At 39.3% G+C, this 12,597-nt stretch overlaps 1 protein-coding gene across 1 annotated transcript in view; it reads left to right on the forward strand.

The window, feature by feature from the left end:
- The window catches only part of LOC150074871 (intermembrane lipid transfer protein VPS13D-like), a gene marked incomplete at its 5' end in the record, with an annotated part of 233,196 nt that overhangs the window by 76,707 nt on the left and 143,892 nt on the right, over positions 1–12,597 (forward strand). The window lies entirely within an intron of this gene.

The raw sequence follows: 12,597 nt of genomic DNA on the forward strand, positions 1-12,597 counted from the left end.
TTGCAAGTCTTTACTTGACTTGAGATTAGAATCATCCTTTGCTCTTATAATCAAAGTCTCATTGTTTTGATTTACAGTAGTTTTCTTCACTGGCCCCTTTGTCTTTTTGTACAGTAGTGTATTTGTAGTACACTACTGTAGCTCAAATCACCATTTGTCTCAGTCTCATATTTTTGTTTATTCACTGTGCGAGCTAAAGTCATATCACATATTTGTGACTGACAACTCTAAAACTAGGAAGCCATTGGTGAGAGGAAAGAAGAAGGGAAAAAAAATACTTAAGAGAGAGAGAGAGAGAGAGAGAGAGAGAGATTAACAATAGGCTTAGTTTAGAAACAGATAGAGCCAGAGGGCAGAATGGTAGGATTGCCTTTTTGGGAATTAGCAAGTTTAGGAAAATACAATTTTAAACATGAGAGGGTAAGGAATATGCGAGCATGGAGGAAAAGGGAAGAAGGCAGATTTCTGTGGAAATTGGGAATGTAAATGTACAAACAAAACCAGAAGGGATAAGCTGAGATGGGTGAAATATACATAAGGGGTGTATGTGGATCAAAAAATAGGGCAAAAGAGGATGATTTGATAATATAAAAATAATGAATTATGACAGCTTGATGTCAGTCATAATGGAGTAAGAGGCTATTTCAGCATTAAAGGAAATATGGCATAATAATAGCATTTATTAGGTTCCTAAGGGAAATAGGCTGAAGTGAATTAACAGAGTTGCGTTTGTTAATGTATGAGCAAGGAAAATTTTATGAACGCAGTAATGAAACCAATAGGAAAAGAAAAAGCCAATGCAGTGAAATGAAAAGATGTCAGTATTAACGATATGCAAGTTTGTATTGCATATAGTAAAGATAATGTTCAGAATATCAAATAGAAGGATGGTGGTGGTGGGCAGAGAATATAGGAAGAAGGCAGTTTGGTTTCAAGTGGGTAAGTGAACAAGGTATGCAATAGGCATGATGAAAATGTTGACAAAAAGATATGAAGGGAGAAAAGATGTATGTATATGTTTTTTAGATTTGTAGAAGCCTTTTGTTTAGGTATACTGTTTAAACTATTGAACATTTTGAAAAGGATATAAGAACATTGGAAGGACAGAATAAGGAATATTCAAGTATATTGGGGACAGAATTAATGGTTATGGTCGAACAGGGTGACACTAAATACAGAAAAAGATACACAAAGATAGAAAGTGGTGTGAGAGAGATGTATTTGTTGTCTGTCCCCAATTTTATTTAATATATGTGTAGAAGAAATGGTTAAGGAGGCATTCGATAAAGGAAATAGAATGAGGTAGAATTGTAAGGGCTGAAGATGGGGGGGATGAGGAACAAGTGGTGCAGTGAGCTTGTTGAGAATGTTGACAGTATTATACAAGTATCTTTCATGCTTTGCTATCAGGATTTCTTATCTCATACCTTCCCTTACATTTATTATTAGCTAGCATCTTGATTCTCACTTCTGTTTTTAGTTGCATATGGCATGTTATTTATTTATTATGTACACTGGCATGGTATGTGGTTTTAATGATTAACATTAAAATTGGCAGAATTGCAGACACTTTCAAATTCAACCCTAATTCACGGCTTTTTTTCATCAGTGACCTGTACTTGTTAAGTAATTCTGCCGGTCTCCTACTCTTAATATCATTAGTGCCAACGTGTACAACTATATCACCTTTTGTGCCCCTAAAAGATGATATCTGCTCTACGACGTCATCAACCTTTGCCCCTGGCAGACATACCCTGGTCCTGTTCCACCTATCCTTTTTACAAAGGATGTTCCCCGTTTCCCTGACAATAGAGTCACCAATAACTACTAGTTCTTGTGGGACCAGCGCATTCTGCCTTGGGGGTTGCCACTATGTTGCGCGATGACCAAGTGCAAGCTCTGGCGTTGATGTGGGCAGCTGAGAGCCTGATGGGCCCCTCAATTTAGATCTTTCGAGGGCATCCACCCTGTCCTTCAAACTCTCATATAGGCCCATAACAACGCTGAGTTGTCACCTGATTTCCTTACACGCCTTACATCGCGCGCACACACAAAGACATCCCCCATGGCAATATCATGTTCCGTTCCAGATAGTTCGGCAAACATTTCACGTTGCACATTTTTTTAGGCTGTGATGCGTTGGAGAATCGCCCCCCCCCCTCAGTTCTCCCCCGAGTCACAGCACTCCTGCCACTTTGCGCCTGTTGCCTTGCAGTTTGGGGCATGATATTTTAAATTAATAAGATCAATAAATTAAATTAATTAAATGTCAATACTAAGCTATCTAATAGAAACAGTTAAGCGTATTACTGTTTCTATAATTATACGTTAGAGCTACCTAGCTACCTCAATTAAAAATTTGAATTCCCTATCACTATATACAAAAACAATGCCTGCAGATTCGAACGAAATAACGGTTTTATAAAGTATTACCTATATCTACAAAAACTGTTTATATAAATTAAAATAAAAAATAACCAGCGTAACTATAACTATAAGACTACGTATTAAGCACAATACAAAATAACAATTATGTAAATAAAAAGCAACACTTATCGTTTTTTTTCGGAGCCTGTAACTCGCAGCTGTATTTTCTAAAGACATGATAGGAGGGAGTATATGATGAGAGCCCTGTCGATCAATTCGGCCCTGGAAAGATTGTGCAAGGCTCAAGGGATAGAATTTTTTTCAGCCTGGACTGTACTTGTTAACAGGAGAGACTGCTTCTACAAGGATGGGATACACTTAAATAGAAAGGGTGCAAGAATATTTGCTGATGCTATTGAGGCAGTGTTAGGTGGGTCGGAAAACTGATAGCTTGGGGGGATACAAGGACTAATAGTTCAACAGTAGCCGCAGGCAGAGGTGAAGGTGATTCTTGCACAACTTCTATTAGAATAAGTAGCGACCTGGAGCGAGGGATTTTGGGGGTTTCAGGTACGGATGGCAGTCATCGTGAAATAAGTGGGTATATGGGATGTGTTAGAGTAACTAGGAATAGGAATAGGAGCATGTATGCTTGCTGTAAACCAATGCTAGACGTATAGTAAATAAATTTGATGAATTTGAAGTGTTGGTGAAGACATCAAAGGCGGATATTGTTGGGATATCGGAGATGTGGTGTCACACAGATATAAGGAATGCCGAACTGAATTTTGGGGAGTACAATTGTACAGAAAGGACAGACAGGATAGGAAGGGAGGAGGTGTTATGCTGTTAATTAAGAAAAACATAAAATCAAAAGAAGTGCATCCAGATGATATAGATGAACAGTGCATTGTTGAGTCAGTTTGGTGTGACATAAGCACTGCAAAAGCAAAAATAAGAGTAGGAGTGTGTTATAGGCCTAATGACTTGAATGAGTACAATGAACAATTGTACAGAGAAATAGAGTGGGCTAGTAAATCGGAATGCCTTATAATGGGGGATTTTAACTTCCCAGATATTGGCTGGAACTTGTGGGTTGGTCACTCACACACTAGTCAGACTTTTGTGGATATATTGGATGATTGTTTTTTGCAGCAGCATGTTCGAGAGGCAACCAGAGAAAGTAATACTCTTGATCTGTTATCAGCAGTGATCATTCATGTATTAGGAATTTGCAGATAAAAGAACCACTATGTGGCAGTGATCACAGTGTACTGACGTGGGAGTTACTTAAAGATTTAATTACCATTAGGGGTAAAGGAAAGGGTTTTTGCTTCCGTAAAGGTGAGTACAGTGGTCTCCGACAGTTTTTAAATTCTGTACAGTGGGATAAACTGACGATGTTACCAACAGTAAATTCTAAGTGGGAAGCATTCAAGGAAATAATCGTGGAAGCTACTAAAAGGTTCATACCTATTAAGAAATATTATTCAAGGTTTAGGCCTAAATGGTTGTCAAATGAACTAATGAGACTCGTGACAGAGAAGAAAAATGCATGGGATGCATATAAATTATCAAGCGACTCAGAAGCCTATGGCAGATATAAGTTAATCTGTAATCAGGTCACAAAGGAGGTTCGGCAGGCGAAGGCAGATTACGAGAAATCCTTGGCAAAAGATGCTAAGAAAAACAGCAAGGATTTCTTTACTTATATAAACTCTGAAAGGAAGGGGTTGAATCTGATTGGTCCACTTGACATTGATGGTTCGACTGTTGATGATCCTTCTCAGATAGCAAACAAACTGAATGAGTATGTTGCATCAACATTCACACGTGAGGAATTGATAAGGTTTGAAAATGACAGAAGGTTATCAAATTGTAGCAGGATACTTAATGATTTTGTAATAGCTGAAAGCAAAGTGGAGGAGAAATTGTTGAAGTTAAACGTAAGAAAAGCACCTGGGGTGGATGGGATCTATCCAGTTATATTAAAGGAGGCGGCAAAGCAACTAAGCAAACCCTTAGCCATAATTATGAGAGCGTCCTTGGACTCAGGGGAGTTTCCCACGGACTGGAGATGTGCAAATGTATCCCCAATTCACAAAGGGGGATCGAAGGGTGACACGAGTAATTACAGACCAGTTAGTTTAACTTCTGTTCCTGGTAAAATAATGGAGTCACTGGTTAAAGATGCATTGCAGGATCATCTAGACAAGACTGCAGCAATAATTCAGACACAGCATGGGTTTGTTAATGGAAAGTCTTGTCTGACAAATTTGATAGGATATTATGATGTGGTTACAAAGGAACTGGATGAAAAAAATAATTTTGATATCATATAGTTGGATTTCAGGAAAGCTTTTGACACTGTTGCGCATGGAAGACTATTGTACAAATTGGAGCAGAATGGTATTAAGGGTAAGTTGCTACAATGGATAAAAGGATGGTTAAGTGGGAGAAGACAGAGGGTGGTAATCAATGGGTGCTGCTCTTCTTGGACTAAGGTTATTAGTGGGGTCCCACAGGGTTCGGTGTTAGGTCCACTGTTGTTTTGTATATTTATCAGTGATATTGATGAAGGTATATCAGGCTTAATGTCGAAGTTTGCAGATGATACAAAGGTTGGCAGGGTTGTTAATGACAGTAATGGCAGTGTGCTATTGCAACAGGATCTGGATAATTTGGGCAGATGGGCTAAGAAGTGGCAACTGAAGTTTAACCTTGACAAATGCAAAGTACTGCATATGGGTAGAAGTAACCCCAGAGAAACGTACCAACTGTGTGGTACTACACTTAAGGTGGTAGAAAATGAAAGAGACCTGGGAGTTATTGTGCAGGCAGATATGAAGTTTTATGAGCAATGCAGACAGGCTGCCAGGGCAGGTCATGGGGTTTTGTCAATGATATATAGGAATTTTGCTAGCAGGGAAAAGGATGTGATTGTCCCTCTGTATAAGGCAATGGTCAGGCCACGCCTTGAGTACTGCGTACAGGTCTGGAGGCCTCATTTTAGGAAGGATGTAGATTTACTTGAGCGTGTACAGAGAAGGGCAACAAGATTGGTGAGGGGAATGAAGGGATCCTCTTATCAAGAGAGGCTTACATTCTGCAAATTGCAGTGGCTGGAGACTAGGCACCTGCGCAGTGATCTGATTGAGGTGTATAAGGCCTTGAATGGGTCGAGCACGCTGAATTCTGATGGGATCCTTCCACTTGTTCAGATTACGAACCTAAGGGGGCATAAATTCAAATTAAGAAAGGACAGATGTAGATTAGATGTGCGGAAATTTGCCTTTAGCCAGCTGGTGGTTAATTGCTGGAACAAACTTCCATCTGTCGTTGTGGAAGTTGATAGGTTGAATAAATTTAAGGAGGAACTGGACAGGCATTTGGAGGGAATGGTGTGATTTTTTTTTTTTGGCTGATGCCGCATAAGCTCATACACTTGCTTTCTTGCATCACATGCCACTACTACTACTACTATTAGTAGAGGCATATGATGCAAGAAAGCAAGCTTATGCAGCATCAGCCAAAAAAAAAAAAAAAAAAAAAACCCTTCCACTTCACCCCTCCATTTGTTCGAAATACCTGTCCAGCTGAGCCTTAAATTTATTTAGGCTATCAACTTCCACAACACGGGATGGAAGTCTGTTCCACCAACCAACTACCGGCTGGCTAAAGGCAAATTTCCGCACATCTATCCTACATCTGTCTTTACTCAACTTGAATTTATGCCCTCTCAGGTGATTATTCTGAGCAAGAGGCAGTATCCCATCAGCATTGAGCATGCTCAAATCATTCAAGGCTTTGTACACCTCGCCGGTGCCTAGTCTCCAGACACTGTAATTTGCAAAACTTAAGCCTTTCTTCGAAGAGCAACCCTTCGTTCCGTTCATTAACCTTGTTGCCCTTCTCTGTACTCGTTCCAGCAGCACTACATCCTTCTTGAAATGAGGCCTCCACACCTGTATACAGTACTCAAGATGCGGCCTGACCATTGCCTTATACAAGGGAATAATCACCTCCCTATCCCTGCTAGAAAAACTGCTGTATATCATTGATAAGACACCATGAGCTACTCTTGCAACCCATCTGCACTGCTCAGAGAACTTCATATCTGCCCGCACCATTACCCCCAGGTCCTTTTCATTCTCTACCACTGAAAGTGTAGTACCACCGAGTTGATACGTTGCTCTGTGGTTGCTGTTTCCCATATGTAGTACTTTACATTTGTCAATGTTAAACTTCATTTGCCACCTCTCAGCCCATCTGCTCAACCTTTCCAGATCCTGTTGCAGCAGCATAGCGTCAGTAGCATCCTTAACAACCCTGCCAACCTTTGTATCATCTGCAAACTTGGACATTAAGCTTGATATACCATCATCAATATTATTTATAAATACAGAAAACAACAATGGACCCAACACTGAATCCTGAAGGACTCCACTAATAACATTAGTCCACGATGAGCAGCGTCCATTAATTACCACTCTCTGTCTTCTTGATCTCAACCATCCCTTTATCCATAGCAACAATTTGCCACCAGTGCCACACTGCTCCAATTTGTGCAGCAGTCTTCCATGTGCAACAGTATCAAAAGCCTTTCTAAGATCCAAATATATAATATCAAAGTTATTCCCTGCATCCAATTCTTTTGTGACTACATCATAGTATCCAATCAAATTGGTCAGGCAAGACCTTCCCTTAACAAAACCTTATAACTGAATTCTTGTCATGATGATCCTGCAGTGCTTCTTTAACCAGTGCTTCCATTAATTTTCCTGAACAGAAGTTAAACTAACAGGTCTATAATTACTTGTGCCAGCCTTTGATCCTCCTTTGTGAATTGGGGTTACATTTGCACATCTCCAGTCTGTGGGTACCTCCCCTGAGTCCAAGGAAGCTCTCATAATTATGGCTAATGGATTGCTTACTTCCTTTGCTGCCTCCTTTAATATAACTGTATAGATCCCATCCACCCCAGGTGCCTTTCTTGTATTTATCTTCAACAATTTCTCCTCCACTTTACTCTCAATTATTACAAGATCATCTAGCTCACTGCCAGTGTTTACTTCATCTATGGCCGATCGGGATAGCCGGGTGGATAAAGTGCCTGCCTGGCAATCCAAAGGTCACGGGTTCGAATCCCGCTTCGGGTTTGGATCAAAGTACTGCAAAAACCTTTGGAGGTGCATTATGGCCCCAGAAGCCGATGCACCAACAACTACCAGGACATCATCTATGGCATTCCCCTTCCTGAATAACTAATCATGTGTGAATGTAGATGCAAAATATTGATTTAGTTTGTTAGCTACCCGAGCAGGATCATGAAAAGTTGAACCATCGATATCAAGTGGACGAATCTGATTCATCCCCTTCCTTCTAAGTAAAGAACTCCTTGCTGTTTTTCTTCGCATCCCTTGCCAAAGATTTCTCGTAATCTGCCTTTGCCTGCCTAACCTCCTTTGTAACTTGGTTACAGATCAACTTTTATCTATCATAGGCTTCTGTGTCACATGTTAATTTATATGTATCCCATGCATTTTTCTTCTTTGCCAAATGTCTCATTAGTTCATCGGACATCCATTTAGGCCTGAACCTTGAACAATATTTCTTAGTTGGTATCTAAAGCCTAGTAGCTTCTAAGATGAGTTCTTTGATTGCTTCCCATTTTGAGTTTGCTGTTGGTAACATCATCAGTTGGTCCCACTGTATAGAATTTAAATACTGTCTCAGTCCATCGTAGTCGCCTTTACGAAAGCAATAACCGTTCCCTTTACCCCTGATGGTAGTTACCGCCTTGAGTAAATCCCACTTCAGCACAATGTGATCACTGCCACCTAGTGGTTCCTGTATCTGCAGATTCTTAATGCATGAAGATCATTCTTAATGATCTTACCTTAAGATCATTAACTTTACTGGTTATATTTATGGCCACCTTTGTTTGATATGCTTTTATACACTTCACTCATCACATTACATTTTTTACTTTATTTACCTAAATTGAATCTTTCATGTATATTTTCAGGCCACTTTTAAAATATTGGGTATTTCAATAATTTTTAATAAATATCAATTTTTTTTTTGTTTCAGGGCATTACTAGAGATATTTTTGAACATTAAAATACTATGCCCTAAATAAGACATCAGTGCTGAAATCTCCGATGATGATGAGTTATGATGACTTATTTTCATGTTCCAGCTATTAATATTGTGTACCTGCCCTAATTTGACCTAATATTTTTTTTTTCTTTATATATAAAAAATTTATTTTATTTTTTTACAACTACAAATTAACACTAGTTTTGTTGATTTATTTTGTATAAATTTTATAATTTCATATTTCTGATTTTTATGCGTATAGTTATTGTTAACATTTTATGTCAGCTTAACCTTTGAGTTCTATTTTCACTTGTTCCATCTTTTCTTTCATTTGTTTTGCTGTCCTGACCTTGGAACATTATTCTCTGATACATCGATACATATTACATCTTATTTCAGGCAGATCTTTATTCCTTATTTATTGTTTTATTAGTTTAGTATTCTAATACTTGGTCTTACTGCTTAACAGCTGTTTTGTGCTTTAAGATGTAATTAAAAAAAAAAAAAAAATGTAATAACATATCCTTAAATCTTTCTCTGTGTGTTTATAATTTTTCCATACCTCTTATGATGTTTTTTTCCCTTGAGTGTGTGTGTGTCAAGAGGTAAGTACACTGATTTAAATATATATAAATTATAACAAATGTGAGTAGTATTGAAACCCCCCCCCCACACACACACACGTTCCTTGAGTTTGTCACAGACATTCTCTCAGATATGCCAGACAAGCTGTACTTGCTACCTGGGAGTTTAAAACACTTGATGGAACTGATATTTGGGTGACATTCAAGTCAAGTGGACCCAATTTTGGCTAAGTCTGGCGGTCTGTGACAACCAAATCCTCTGCTTGCACCTTCACAATGGTGGGACTCTTAGTGTTCCTGGGTATAACCTCCATGCACAAGCACACGGTGGGTGGCCACCCAGGTTTGAACCAATGTAAGCAGGGGTCGAGGTGTGGTGCCCACACTACATGGAGAAATGCCGTCCCTCTGTGTTACCAGGCAGTACTAGGTGGTAGATGACTTTCATCAACCAATGCAATACCACCACTTTGCTTATTGGAGGCTTGAAGTGGTGGAACCCATGTTTAGTTACCAGAGCTAAGTTCTGGTCAACCCTTCCCCCATCTCTTCCCTCATGCAGTCTGATTGATGACTTTTGAGGTTACGATGAACATTGTGGCAAGATCCAATCTTCCTTACATTTTGAGGGTAAAGCTCTAAAACAGTTCGCAGGCCGGCCGCTAGTTAGTACACCAGACTGAACATATTGGTATTCTCTAGGAAGCTTCTGGATCAGCTAGTGTATAATTTTGTACCTCTACTCTGCCAGATAGTGACTGGAGGGAGTCAGAGTAGTTGGTATACGAGGAGCATTGTCGAGGCCATGTTATATCAAGGATCTCGGTATACTCTTACCATGTGTATGCCATATCCAAAAATTTCATTACTTCATACAGCACGTCCCACCCACTTTTTCTTACCATTGAATACACCACGAATTGTCAAACTAATGGAGTAAGCTTATCTGCCAAAAGATCTGAACCTCCCAAACACTTCTTAATTCATTTCACAAATATACAAGGTCCCAGTTCTAATCTCAACGATGTTCATTTCCACTTGTAGTCTGCCAAACCCCATGTACTTTTTCTCACTCAGTTATCGGTTGATTCAACTACTGCTCATCGCAGTTGCCAAGTTATTCGCCTTATGATTCCTTTTTCCTCAAAGGTGATATTTGTGCATATGTCCTTTTTGATATTCCCTGTTAGAGACTTGGTAATTTGGAATCTCCTCTTTTTGATCTTCTCTGGCTTAAAATCTCTCTACCTCAGTGTGTCAAATTTATCTGTTGTCTTTAACCTTCCCCGAACTCCATTAATCACTTGGAGCTCTTTGATTTCCTCTCTTTGCAACTTGATTTTCTCCAGTCAAACTTTCCTAACAGTGAGGTAATTTTCCTTGGTGATTTTAATGTTCACAACTCTAGCTGGCTTCTATTTTCTAATCACACCAACCCAACTGGTCGAGATGCTGAGGCTTTTGCAATTACTAATGACCTTTCACAGATTGTTCATTTACCTACAAGAATGCCAGACAATCCTAACCATACATCCAACACACTTGATCTTTTTCTCACAAACAACCCTTCTAAGTATACAGTCAAAATGAGAGGTTCTTTAGGCACATCAGATCACAACTTGGTGATGGTTTCTTCTGCAATGGAGCCCTTATCTCATGGCTATTCCCAACCTTGTATTGTTTGGCATTACAAGAATGCAAAATGGGATGACCTGCAAGATTTCTTTTCTTCTTTTCATTGGTCAGATTACTGTTTCAAAATTTCTGATGTCAACGTTTGCTCCGATCGTGTCAGTGAAATTATTCTTGCAGGAATGGAATCATTTATCCCACGCTTCACTTTAAAATCTCGTCCTTTATCTAAACTTTGGTTTTCCAATAAAGGTGCCAAAGGCTGTTCAAGAGAAGAACGTTGCATATTGTAATTGGCTTGTTTCTAATTCTTCAGTTTCATTTTCTGCCTACAGTAAAGCTCGCAACAATTGTAAAGCACTTATTAATCAATGCAAACTGGAGTTTGAGCAGGCAAAGAGTAGAAAACTTGCTTCTTGCCCTAATGGTAGTTGAGCATTCTGGTCTCTTGCCAAAGCTATTGGCTGCAACTTTTGCTCAGTTAAACTTGTCTAACAGTGAGATAATTTTCCTTGGTGATTTTAATGTTCACAACTCTAGCTGGCTACCATTTTCTATTCACACCGATCCAGCTCTGCTCCCACCCCTGTCCGAACCAGATGGTTCTGTTGTCACTTCAGCCAAGGATAAAGCTGGCCTGCTAGCATCCCATCTTTCTTCCAACTCGTGTATTAATGATCTTGGTAAAACACTTCCCATCATTCCCAACACACTCCATTCAATGCCTCCTGTGGTCTTCCGTCAAAAGTATGTCAGAAAGATTTTGACGAATCTTGGTCCTAAGAAAGCTCCAAGTCCCGATGGTATTTCTCCCCTTGTTCTCAAAACCTGTGCTCCTGAACTTACTCCTGTTCTTTGCCGCTTTTTTCACTTTCTTATTCCAAAGTTGTTTTTCCTTCTGCTTGGAGATTTACTCATATCCAACCAGTTCCTAAAAAGGGTGACAAATCCCTCCCATCCAATTATCATCCCATTGAACTTGCTTCTACTCTTTCTAAAATAATGGAGAAATTAATTAACTGCCTACTCTTAAACTACCTAGAAACCTTCCGTCTAATCAATGATTGCTAGTATGGATTCCATCATTGTCGATCCACTGGTGATATTCTGGTTTATGTTACCCATTTATGAACTAATTCAATGGAAAAGTTCGGTGAACCACAAGCATTTGCTCGTGACATCTCAAATGGTTTCGATCGTGTTTGGCTTAAAGGTCTTCTAAACAAGCTTCCATCTTATGGTTTGCCAACTGTAATTGGTTGTAATTTTTTGTAATTGGTTATCCAGTTTTCTCTGTGATCGCTCACTGAGGGTGATGGTAGATAGCTCTCTGTCTTCTAACTTCTCGTCTGATGCTGGTGATCCCCAAGGTTCAGTTTTTTCCCCCACTCTTTTCCTCTTGTATATTAATGACCTTCTTCCATTGACTGGAAATCCTATCCATAGTTTTGCCGACGATAGCACAGTGAATTTCTTGAAAAACCTTCTCATGCTCAATTAGCTTCAACTTCTCGAAAATCGGCTACCAATTCCATAAATTCCGATCTCCAGGTACTTCTCCAATGGGGAAAGACAACTTAGTTGATTTCAACCCTTCTAAAACTCAGTCTTGTCTTATATCTCGCAAAAAGGATTCTTCTGCTCCTATGCTTATCTTTGGTGATCTTACTATTTCTAAGCAAAATGATATAGCTCTTTTGGGGATATATCATTTTGACTTCTGACTCCCTGACTTCTAATCTCTCTCTCTCTCTCTTGGCACAAGCACATTACAAATATTGCTTCCTCTGCATCTAAAAAACTTAGTTTTCTCTTTCGCTCTTGGCGTTACTTTTCTTCCAAACAACGGTTCGCTCTTTACAAATCACAAATTCGCTCTACCATGGAATAGTGTTCCCATATCTGGAGTGGT

Source organism: Mastigoproctus giganteus, unplaced genomic scaffold, assembly GCF_048544385.1.
Source record: "Mastigoproctus giganteus isolate SK-2022 unplaced genomic scaffold, ASM4854438v1 scaffold_23, whole genome shotgun sequence".
NCBI classification, from domain to species: Eukaryota; Metazoa; Arthropoda; class Arachnida; order Uropygi; family Thelyphonidae; genus Mastigoproctus; species Mastigoproctus giganteus.